The sequence below is a fragment of the Propithecus coquereli genome, unplaced genomic scaffold (genome assembly GCF_000956105.1).
Source record: "Propithecus coquereli isolate 6110/MARCELLA unplaced genomic scaffold, Pcoq_1.0 Scaffold19, whole genome shotgun sequence".
NCBI classification, from domain to species: domain Eukaryota; kingdom Metazoa; phylum Chordata; class Mammalia; order Primates; family Indriidae; genus Propithecus; species Propithecus coquereli.
This window is the reverse complement of record NW_012143856.1, coordinates 251,968-264,362: the sequence shown is the minus strand read 5'-3', so window position 1 is coordinate 264,362 and position 12,395 is coordinate 251,968. Positions and strand designations below refer to the sequence as shown.

The window sequence follows — 12,395 nt, the reverse complement described above, 5'->3', positions numbered from 1 at the left end:
TGAGAAACATGCCTCAAAACCCCAAATAGAAAAATTTTAATAATGCATATTCATCTGTGTGCTAATGTGCTAGCTGGACTTAAGAACTGAATAGTTAAGCAATTTCAAAACATCAGCCCTAGAGTGTTTAGTAACTCCTTCATAGGACTTGGACTATTGAGGCAGGGTTGAAAGTATCCTTGCTATAAACAGCAAGAATGTTCTCAGAGAAATTACTCTTTGCAGGAGCAGGCATGGCTAGTTCAAATCCTGGAATAGTTATTGGGATATTACTCAACTGACTGAGTTTAGAAGCTCTAAGAGACCAATTTTCTAACTTAACAATGGTTCTTCCTTGTGTGAGGTCGATTACCTGGGACAAGCAGGTGTTTCTCTAATATGGTCGGATTTCACAGTGCCAAACAGGTGCAGGCAGAATAGTACACTTCACAAAACTCCAGGCAGTGGTTTCTCAGCTAAGTGTGCCTATAAAATGTATTTATACACTTTTTCTCTGCTTAATAACTAGACCTTTGTACTTGTAGGCTTGTTTTATAGTATTTTCATTTTATAGTGTGTTTGGGGCCATAGATCTTAAATAGCAAGATTCATGCTTCACAGGTATTCTTTCCATGAGAAAGGGGTCAGAGATGCTGAGAAAACAACAAACACTTCACTTACACATAATATGAAGCTCAAGGGTGGGGAATGTCAGTCCTCTATGGAGAGCTAATCTATGTATGGCAAGGTTCCAAGTGATTGAATTACTATAATAATAAAAATGATTTTTCTTCTCTTTTCAGATAAGCTATTTATTTTTTGAAAGGCAAGGTACTATAAGATTATTCCCTATATCTTTTCATTAGGTTGAACATGATATCATTGTTTTTGTAGGTCGAAAATCGGTATAATATCAGCAATTTCATCTGGAGAGGAGGGGTTATGTTAGTTTACTGCTTCTTCCGAACAAAGATAGATTGATTTTATTTTATATGAACTACAATATATAACAGTGTCATTGTGTGCTTAATAGTTTTGAAGTATTTATTGCTTATTTCCACAATAAAATTAAGAGTATTAGGCAGATAACAATAGTCAATAGATTCTGTATGTCCATGGGGTTTTATAGTAGAACTACCTTCGTATGTGTGTTCCTTTGAAGTGCTCGCTCTTTATACATAGCTCAGCAAAAACAGAAACATTAACCTTGAAGCCAAATCTTAATCCCTCTTAGAAACCTTAGCTTTAGAATCCAGCTGGCACCACATGCGATTGGATTAGAAAAGGTGGTTTCTTTAAGTCAGCTTGATGTGTTCTTAGTCACTGGTGATATGTACAGTTTGATGTTTTTCAGGAATTTCCCCTTTTTTTGACAAGGGCTTATTTATTTATTTTTTAAGAATGACAGTGCAGTGGTTAAAGCTAATTCCTTAGGTTGGTATTTTTAGTGAGTTGATAGAATTTATTCAGAGGACTGATTCCCTTCCTCCCATAAATGATGTGTACCAAAATTTCTTAATGGAGAGTTTATGAATGGGGCTTCAGGGGCCATTTCCCCCAAATTATATGCACATATAGATGCATATTACTAGTATTATTACTATCATCATCATCACAGCAATAATGGCCTTTTAACTGGTACCTGCTCCTGTACTTGCCCCCACCCCACGGTCTATTTTCAGCAGTGTCCAGAATGAGCTTTTAAAACTGAAGTCAGATCCTGTCCCATATCTCAGAATTTTTCAAGAGTTCATCATCCTTCTGCAAGTAAAAGCCTCCCACAAGTCCCCACAGGGCCCACAGGGCCTTACATCAGCTGGTCCCTGTTTCCTCTTGGACTAGTCACCTACATTCCTGCTTCCTTCACTGCCTTCCCACCATGCTAGGCTGGCCATGCACCCCTGTTTTGTGCCTGGCATGCAGCCCTCACCCCCATGTATTTGCCAGACTTAGCATATAACCTGCAGTGTTCTGGACATATTTATACTAAAAGATTGTCCACTGTTTATCTGAAATTCACATTCAACCAGGTATCCTATATTTTCCCTGGCCACCCTACCCCCACAGCTCACTCTCTCACTTTCTTCAATTCTGTGTACAAATCTCACTTCTTGGGAAGGCTTTCTCTGGACTCACTCATAAACTTCCAGCTCACCAGTTCTATCCTAGTTACACTTCCCTGGTTTATTTTTATACTTAGCATTTATCACCATCTATCATAGTACATATTTTACTAATTATTTGTCAATTTTCTGTCTCCCTCACTCCATATAAGCTCCGTGAGGGCAGGGAGTTTTCTCTTTGTTTGGTCTGCTTTCCCAGTGCTTAGAATAGGTCCTCTAGTAACATAGATGGATATGCCCACCAAATATAAAACTGACCAAGAAAAAAGGTATCGTAAATACTATAGCATCATGGTTTCTTGTATTATGACTTTCAGTCCTACTCCTTCCCCTCCCCCCACCATCAACCTGCACTGTTTTCATTGTACCTGGGTCAGGTTATCCCCTTGTTTCTTGTTAGTTTTCTTGTCTGTGAAATGGGGGTTTTCCAGGTTAACATTCTGGCATGTGAGTTGGCAGGTCCGGCCACTTTTCTGCATAAATCAGTCAGTTATCAATTAAGAGCCACCTTTCTCTTGCCACTGTTTCTTCTGAGTACATCAGGGGTTCAGTGAGGATTGTTAAGGGGCCCAGGAAAACCATGCCTCACCTCATTTCCCAATTGCTAATATATAAATATAATTGTTTGTGTGTGATGCTAATGTATAGAAATACAATTGATTCTTGTATATTGCTTTCTCAGATAGATGATTGTTTTGAAAAAGAGGGTTTTGCTCCTACCAAGAGCTTGAACACCCCTGATTGAGCAAGTATTTGTATACACTGAGCTTTGAACAACTTAAGCCAAGGAAGAATGAACAGAGGGAAATAGTCATGCAGAATTTTTCGTGGTTGTTTGTTTTGTTTTTAAAGGTTCTCACATTGTCATCATCTTGGTGTACTTTTCTCCCTCACAGGATTCACGTTAGCAAAGAGGCATGTGTTGTCATTTTCAGTCGTGGCCCTGTTAGGAGATGGAGCTAGCGACGTCCATTTTCCAGTCTTGGGAGGAAGCCAATCTCTTCAGGAAAGAACCCTGCCGGCAGCTTTAGGCCTGGCAGCCTTCAAGGGGCCAAATTCTTCTAAATGGTTTTTGATAGTGAGCTTAGAAATACTGTTAACTTAAAAGCACAAGTTTAGGTCAACGGGTCCATTTTGCTTAGAATCTCCTAAATATTTTCCCCCTTTTCCTGCAGTTAGGTTTTGGGATAAGTGTGCATATAAAAACAATGACATGCTTTCATCCCTTTCTTGCCGTTGCTTAAAGGCCCTTCTGACGCCCCAGCCCCAGATACAGATAACACTGTCAGGTTCTTAGCTGCTGTGGGAATGGAGACTTGAAAGAGAAAAAGTAAAATGCTGTGTAAACGACTCTCATCTTTTTCCTCCCTTGGGAGCATAAAGACTCCTTTCGACACACACCTGGTCATGAGAAGCATGGTCAGAAATCTTTAGTGCTTCCCCACGTCCCTTAGGATAAATTCCAGACCCCTTTGTACGGCATTCAAGGCCTAACCAAGAAGTGATCTCTCAGAAAAGCCTCTCCCTCCAGACCCTCCATTCTTTCCTCCACAAGCCATCAGTTCTTCTTCTTTGCTATGGTGCCTCAGGCTGGGATGTCTGCTACCCACACACCACCTGCTTCCACCTCCTGTGGGCTAATGCAGCTTTCACAGTTCAAATGCCACCTCCTTTGGAAAACTTTCTCCTCTCTTCCCCTAGTCCAAATTTCTCCTTCTCAATACACTTTGTTTTTACTTCTATTCGAATCCATTTATAGCTGTTAATATATAGATCTGTCTCTCCATTAGACAACAGGCTTCTTGAAGACAAGGACTTTATTTTAATTTCCACAAGCCCTGCCTTATACACGGAGTTTCTGTTCAATAAATATTTGTTGTACTGAATTGTATTTTCTACAGTCAGTGTTGTTCTGAGTCCCCAGGATCAGAGTTTCCCAACATAACTCCAGACAGAAGCTCAGATCTGTGCATTGCTACAGCGAGTTGGTGAAGCTGATCCCAGCAGTCCGTGTTCCTGGCTTCTGAGTCTCTTGGCCAGTCGCCAGCACTTCAAACATCCCACGTTCCAGAATAGGGGATGCAGTGCAAGGAACAAAATGAATGAATGAGTGGAATGCATGGACATCCCACCCTTCCCAAAGACAGTGCATTAAGAAAATACCTCCATGCCTACTTCTTCATCGAGAGAATTTTCCCAAGGTGAACCTCGTGGTCTGTCCCCAAGTGCTTTGCCAGTACTCATCCCCAAACTGCCTTTCTTAATATATTGAATTTTGCAAAATTTTAAGACATCCCTTTGCCATATAGAGGGATAATTTTGTTGCCTTGTGGGACACCAAATTTTTCTGGAGCAAAATGTTTCAGCCTAGTTGAAGTGTCATACCCAGCACGTGAAATAAAAGACACCCTATATTGGTTTCAAATGATAAAACTAGGGAGTGTATCAATTTAAGCAGTACACCAAGATATTCTTAAGATTCTTGGTAGAGAAAGTAGTAAATAGCTCTTCATGCCTAGATTCTAGTGAGTTATTTAATGGTTAACAAAGGAAAGGAAATATATTCTATTCCTGTGGACACCAGGCTAAGTGAGGGCTCATTTTCCAATCCCTTCTTCCTGTGAATGAGAAAACAAGGTCTCAAATTTGAGTTCATTGATGATTCCACCCAATGTAAGCCTGGTTTCATCCACAGCAGGGAAAAGGATATTGGAATGGAAAAGGGAATTGCAAAGCATTTCAATGCACTATTTGATACAGGCTTTTAAGTATAAGTTCCATGAAACAATTTTCTGTCTTATTTATTAATGGATTTATTAATTTTTTTTTGATGGGGAAAATTTTTTTCCGTAGTTAATAATGCTGAAGAGTACTTTGTCCTCATTGTTTTGCCTGTTTAAAGTACAGTTGTGTTCTGCCTTGTCAAGATACAGTTATCATTTTCTGAGGAGATGGTAGCCTTAAAAATTAAGAGAATAATTTTGGATGTGAATTCATCTGCATTTGTTTTTAGCCAAGACATCTGAAAATTTATAACAATTTATATGCTTTACCACAAAAGGAGCACAGTGATAAGTGCCCCAAATGGAAAAGAAAATTAACAGGGCTTCATTATGGGCTTGATTTGAAATAGAAATTTAGTGCAAGCACATCATTCTTATTTGAAGTAGCACTTGGGGCCTCAAACTTCATGATTTAGACTTCAAGTGATTTTAACAAATAAATATGTAAGACATATTTTAAGCCAAAGGTCTAGTATTTTCTTTCGGAAAGGATGGTGGGAGGGCATGGGAAGGAAATGGAGGCATCTCTTTGGGACATATCACTGCCTCGATGCCGTTTTGCAAGCAGAGACCCCACATTCATGTGTATGTGTATATATAAAGTCTTGGGTAACCAATCACAGTTTCACATATAGGAGTTCAACATTAATAGAGCCACATCCCATTGTTTATTTATATTCTCTATACCAAGGGAAAATTTGAAATCTTGATGTACTTAGTATTCCCCTGAGTACTATATAGAAGCTTCAGAAACTGCCAAGCTTCCTGAAATAGAAAGTAATTTGACAAAACTACTTGAATTCAAAAGAAAATAACAATCAGAAAGGCCTAGTGACAATCAGTGTAGGAGAGCCATTAACGGGGAAAGAACACACAGAGAACATAATGAGGGCATTAAAATTGGTCCCACTTGGAAGCCATCAGAGTGACCTCAGCTGAGTTTCTTGTGCTCAGTTTTTAGTTGGGCAGAAAGATTTACAACCATGGCCCTCAGTCTTTTTGATGTGGGAAAACATTTGAAACTCCGTCTACTCCCAACACTGCCACCTACCCTGGCCAACACTCCTAATGTTATTAACTTAATTTTTAAAACTGAAAAGTACGTTTAAAAATCACCTGCATATTTCCATGGCTTTTCTGGTGATCAGAATACCTTAACCTAAAAGCAAATCAAATGTAGATGAACTTTGCACAGAAGAAAAAAAAATTTATTTGGAAAGCAATTATAAATCTAGCATATGGAAAATGGACATTAAGGCTGAGGAGAAAGCAGTAGGAGGCTGAAGGGTTAATCAGGATGAAATTGAGTTTCTGTCTATGAAAAGAGAAAGCTTTTGATAATGCATAAGTGATTTCTCAGTAATGTGGTCAGTGTTCTCAGAGTCAATAATTTCCACCAGTGGCTGGTAATGATCATTTAAAAGCATCAGCTTATGTGTGCAATCTGCCTTGCAATTCAGATCATGGCTCAACAGGAACTGAAGCTCTCCATTCCAGTCCTTGAATTTCAGGGCAGGAGGGTAGCAAAAGGCCTCTTTCAACCTCAGGGATTCTAAGTGGCTATGAGTACGTTTTCTAAGGGAGAACATTAGTGCTTGGGCCCATCTATGCCTGGACAGGTCACTTTAGAGAAAGCAGCAGCAGAGGAGGAACCAGAGACGATCCCTGTGGGAAGCATGGAGCGCCTGTTCTCCCCGTTTGCACGGCCACTGCCAAACCGCCGGGCACTACATTCAAGTCAAGTCTCTGCTGAGATGGTGCTTGGTTTTGTTTTTTCATTTCCTGTATTCATTTGAACCTCTTGGAAATGAAATTAATTACAGTATTGATCCCAACCATCTGAAGTCGGGGTCTTGCCACCCTGCCTGGAAATATGGTTTGAAATAGAAGGATAATGGATTTTTGTAATGAATTTTTTTAAGTTTTAGAGCAATGCTTCTAAAATTTAAGATGCCCCCCAAATCTTAGAGATCTATTTTTTAAAATGCAGTTTCTGATTCAGTAGGTCTTGAATGGGACCTGAGAGTTTGCATTTCTATTATAGTAAGCTCCCAGGTGCTATCGATGCTCTGGTCAGAGAACACACTTTGAGTAGAAAAACTCTGGAGAGCATCAAGGATCAGTCCTATCACATCTGATGGGAAACTGTCAGATATCTTAAGCTGGCACAAGCCCTCATGACAGCTCTGTCTGGAAAGCACTGGGCTGAGGAGCCTATCTGTGTGCTGAGCTTCTTTAGTCGGGGTGCAAAGTAATATTACCACCACTGGGGACTGTCCTGCAAGACCTTACATTCGTGTTTCAGGAGAAGATGTTCTATCACTTGTCTTTGTATACTATTCATTAGAGAATCACTTATGACAAGAAAGGAGGTGGGGGTACAGGAGAGGAATGGTCTTTTAGAACTCTCACTACTAATCCTTTTTGCTGGTGTTTGGTTGGGAAACTTCCATCTTAGATTTTGAGGTGCCTTTCTCCAAAAGACATACATTAATATATTATTAATGTATGTCTGTTTGCATATATATGTATATAGTTAATATATTAGTAGTACATAAATACTAATTTGTATGTGTATACATACACATAATCATGAGAGTTCAGTTTTTCTCATTTTAACTGTATATTTAAGTCCACCCAGTTTAAATTAAAGTAAAAAGCTGTTAGTAATGAGACTTCACCTTTTTTGTATCTTACTGAGTCTTGTAATCTCTAAATTTTTATAGTTTCATCCATGTTAGCTGTTGATTATAGGTTGCTAATTGGACTAGGATGCTAACCCAGGTAAGAGACTGAAATTCTTGTAGCAGCAGAACTCTAAGTAGAGTGAACTGGGATCTAGATCAGTACAGCCACAGAGCCAGGGGCAGAATGCTGCTTTGCTGCTATTGTGAAAGAGCCATTTTTGAGGTCTTTAGAGCTTTCCAAGCTCTGGTCTGCAGAGTATGCAGGGCCTGCAGTGTCCTAGGGCTTCTTGTCCACAGAGCTTTCCTGAGAGGCTGTGCTGGGGGTGGGATAACAGGATAACAGAGCAGGCAGGTGGGTGTGGTAGTCCCCTTCCTTCAACAAGAGCAGACCCATTTTTACCTTTTGAACATATGTGGGTTCCACAGATTTCAGTTGAAAAGCACTAATGTAAACTATTAATGTTTCCTACTGTGGACAGCATTTAGAGGAAACGTTTGAAACAACATATTCATTTCTCCTCTGTTCACATATTTATTCAACAGCTCTTCATTGTGCATTTATTGTGTGCAAATCAGTGTTCTAGATGCCATGGCATAAACAAGATGAATAAACACAAATCTCTGTCCCCTTAGAAAAAAGCTTCAAACTATAATGGCTATTGGAAAGAAGCCACAATGATGCCAAAAACACCGCGGTAAAGTAGAAAGGAAAATTCACCATACAGCTTACTAGGTCATAACCATCAGGGAAGCAGCTTTCCTTTCATTTCTTGAGGCTTCATTAGCAGGGCATATGTGCTGGGTGTTCCAGATTTATGATTTATGAAACAATTCAGTGCATAATGTCGTTAAATGGGGAGCACTGCCGGAGTTCTCTGTATTGAACTCTAATTTTTAAAAGCTATGCTTGATTATTTTATTGGGTATTACTGTTTTTTATGGAAGCAGCTGGCAGGCAGTGGAGGGAGTCAGTCTAGCATACCCATTTGGAATATGGGCCACAGAGGCAGAGAGCAGAGATTCACACTCAGACCTGACCACTGACTGACTAGCTGCCATGCCTTAGGCAAGTTACTTAACCTTACTGAGCTCTCTTCACTCAGCTGTAAAATGCAACTGACGATAATGTCTACTCCAAAGGGTTATTGAGAGGATTGCAGACATACGTAAGAGGCACGTGTAAAGTGCCTGGCACAAGTGTGGCTCTTGTTGTTGTGTTAATATATGTCATGTAAGAAGGTGAGTACATCCTTCATTTTAACTAACGTCCTTTGGCAGGACTTAATATACACAGGGTCTTCAAAGTAGAGCATTCTTCATTCTAACCCCAAAGCCTTTGCCTTGATGAATTCTCCTGCACTGTGAACCTCTGCACTGGGGGCAGCGCTCAGTGGCCAGCATTGCCACGGCCCTGGGAAGCATTCTGGAGTGAGGGTCCCCAGGTCTGGAGGAGAGCAAGACAGGGGAGATTGCTGCGAGGGAGAAGCCCTGCTCAAATGCAAGTACGTCCCATGAGACACAACTTGCTATTGTAATGTTGGACAAATGGGCAATTCATTCTCTTGGGAACTGAGGTGTGGGGGATAAGAATGGAGTGAAGGGAGAATTTGGATTTGGATCAGGGGCTGCGGAGGAAAGTATTTGCTTTATAGAAGTAAGGCTGTAATAAACTACCTTGAGACACATTTATGTCACAAATTGAATTTTAAAAAAAAAAATTACAGTACCAAGCTGTTTTGATTACTACAACCTTATAATAAAGTTTGAAGTGTGGTAAGTTGATACCTCCCATTTTGTTTTTATTGCCTAGAATTGTTTTTGCTATGCTTGGTCTTCTCTGGTTCCGTATGAAGTAAAATTAATTTTTCTACATCTGTGAAGAATGATGTTGGTATTTTAATAGGGCTTGCATTGAATCTGTAGATCACTTTGGGTAGTATAGACATCTTAACAATGCTGATTCTGCCGACCCATGAGCATGGTATGGTTTTCCACCTGTTTACGTCCTTTGCTATTTCCTTCCTCAATGTTTTATAGTTCTCCCTGTAGAGGTCCCAAGGGTCCATCAATACATGAGTGGATTAATAAAATGTGGTATATGTATACCATGGAGTACTATTCAGCTTTAAGAAACAATGGTGATATAGCACCTCTTGTATACTCCTGGATAGAGCTGGAACGCATTCTACTAAGTGAGGTATCCCAAGAATGGAAAGACAAGCACCACATGCACTCACCATCAAATTGGTATTAACTCATCAACACATAAGTGCACATATAAGAATAACATCTATTGGATGTTGGGCAGGGGGGAGGGGGAGGGGGAGGAGGGGACGGGTATATTACACAAAGAGTGCAATGCGCACCACCCGAAGGATGGACATACTCAAAACTCAGACTTGAGGGGGGAGGGGGGCAAGGGCAACATATGTAACCTAAACATCTGTACCCCCATAATACGCTGAAATAAAAAAATAAAAAAAAATTACAGAGAAAAATAAGTAGACAACCGAAGGTGAGCATGTCAGCAGAGCTTCAGATGCCAGAGGTTACCTTGAAAGGCATTTTTGCTCTTAGAACTCTGTTCTTAGCAGTGTTGCAGTTGCTCAAGAATCTATATTAGAAAATTAGTTGACTAGGACACTCGCTGCTTTCTAGCTAAGTATGTCAGAGTGTAAGATGGTGTTGCTGAATGGAGTCTTGGCCTTTGAATTCTTCTCTGGCCCATTTCTCCTGCAAACAGTAACTTTGTTTTTTTGAAGTAAACAGTGGGTATGTTTTTTAGTTTAGGACAGTGATAATTCAACAATGATGAGTGTGTGATCTTCTGTTGGTCTGCTTCTTGCACCAGGACATCCTCCAGCTGTGGGGCCTTTCCCTCCCTGTATGTAAAACTTGTAAACAAAACCAGAAGCCATGGGAAAAGGGTAAAGAGAGCAGCAGAAAGAACGTTTGCTTTTGTGAAAAAGCCTGCCACTGGTTGAATTTAAAGAAAAGTTGATGGATCTTTTTCTCTTGCTTATATTAATAGAACAAAGCACTGCTCATAGGGCCGAGGGGTCCTTCTCTGTGTTGGAAGTCAATTTCAGCTTTGTGCTGGGACTCCTAACAGAAGATGAAACTTTTACATCTGATTTTAAGAAATGATTGGTTTGGGGAAAAAGAAAAAAAAAAAAGGAAACATCTGTCTTACAGGTCAGCCTTTAAATTATACTGTTTTCATTTTGTCGTGGGATATGAGGCTTTTAACTCACCAGTGAAGTCTGCGAAGCTGGATGTTTTAGCATCTATTTTTATCCCACGCAGTCCACTCCTGGTTTGGAATAAGATTGCTGATTTTCCTTGCAGAACTCTAATCCACACTCAGCCCTGAACTGAGGAGTTGAGTCAGCTGGCTGAAGCTTTGTGCCTCTCTTTTCCTTTCTTGGGAATAGGAAAGGTGCTGCGGAGAGGAATCAGGGCAGGATCATACAGAGGAAGGTGACAGCAGATGGTGGGAAGGCTGAACTCTCAGCCAGCGGGGTGTCAGGAGCAGAGTGAGCCTCAGAGAACAGCAGCTGCCCAGCACCAGAACAGGGACAGACCAGGGAGGCTGGGCGGGGCTGTGTCTACAGGACAGAGGGGGGAAGAACACACACACTGGGCACAGACTTTTAGCTGGCTCTCCATGTCAGCATGAGCAGTAGCCAGGGTGCCTGGCAATTGGCACCTCAACCTATCAGAATTCATGGGAGGTTATTTCTTAAGTGAAATTCTAAAGAGTTAAAGGATGAATTTGGACAGTGATGGAATGGATGACATCATCGGTCAAGAATCCTTATTGGATATGGAGGGGAATTATAAAAAGGTAAGGGGGGAGAGCTCTTTTGTTTATAAACAATTGGACCATTTTTCTAACTGGGAGAAAGATCACTCTTGAGGAGTGGCCAAATTCCACACTCAGTGGCCATTGCCATAATATAGTCAAGAAAACTAAATGCACAGAATTAAATGCATTAAACTAAGAGAGTTCTTTCTGCTTTTCCAAGCTTATATTCATTAATATATTTATAGCATTAGCTAAAATACACATGTTGTTATTCTGAAGTTGAAAAATTTCTTTTATGTATTTAATTGCTAGGCAGGCTTTTTACGTAAAGGAGTATTTTAAAAATTATTGACAGTTCACCTGCTATAATTGCTAACATGTTTAACCTATTTTTCTAAGTTTGACTTTTTTAGTAATGAAAAATATAAAGCTTTATATTGGGAAAAAATGGGAGTTTTAAAAAATTGTTACAGTATCTGTTAATCCTTTGATTGCCTTTTCTTTTGAAAGTTAGTAAGTATATTTTGAGAATGTTTTATATGGTAATTCTCTGGTAATAACAGGCCCAAGTAAAAATAGTTTTAGTTATATGGGTGAGGTCATGAAATTAAACTACAAGTATATACTTGTCTGTCCACAGAAGGCTAAACACACACGCCATGTCCTTCCCCCCTTGTTATTTGCTGTAAGTCAAATGTAGTTCACAATGTAGCACAATATGAAGAATAAGGGTCCTTCTGTCATGCACCTGGAGATGAAGACCTCTTTTCCCTCAGAGACAAATATCAGTTAATATAGCCTGATAGAACAGTATACCTTGCTGCTAAATTTTGCTTGATCAAATGCATCATTAATTTTTTTCCCCAGAGTGAGATATAGAAAGAAGCTTGTATCATAATAAATCTTTAAGCATAGTAATATAAAATATGGCAGTTTATATCGTATATATATAATATAAAATAATTGTGTGAGTGTGGGGGCTATTTTAAGTATATACTTTATTTCTTAGAGCAGT

The 12,395-nt window shown here is 39.8% G+C and overlaps 1 protein-coding gene across 5 annotated transcripts in view; it reads left to right on the top strand.

Annotated features, from left to right (window-relative positions):
* Window positions 1-12,395, top strand: part of LOC105809167 (schwannomin-interacting protein 1) — an 886,964-nt gene that overhangs the window by 804,881 nt on the left and 69,688 nt on the right. The window lies entirely within an intron of this gene.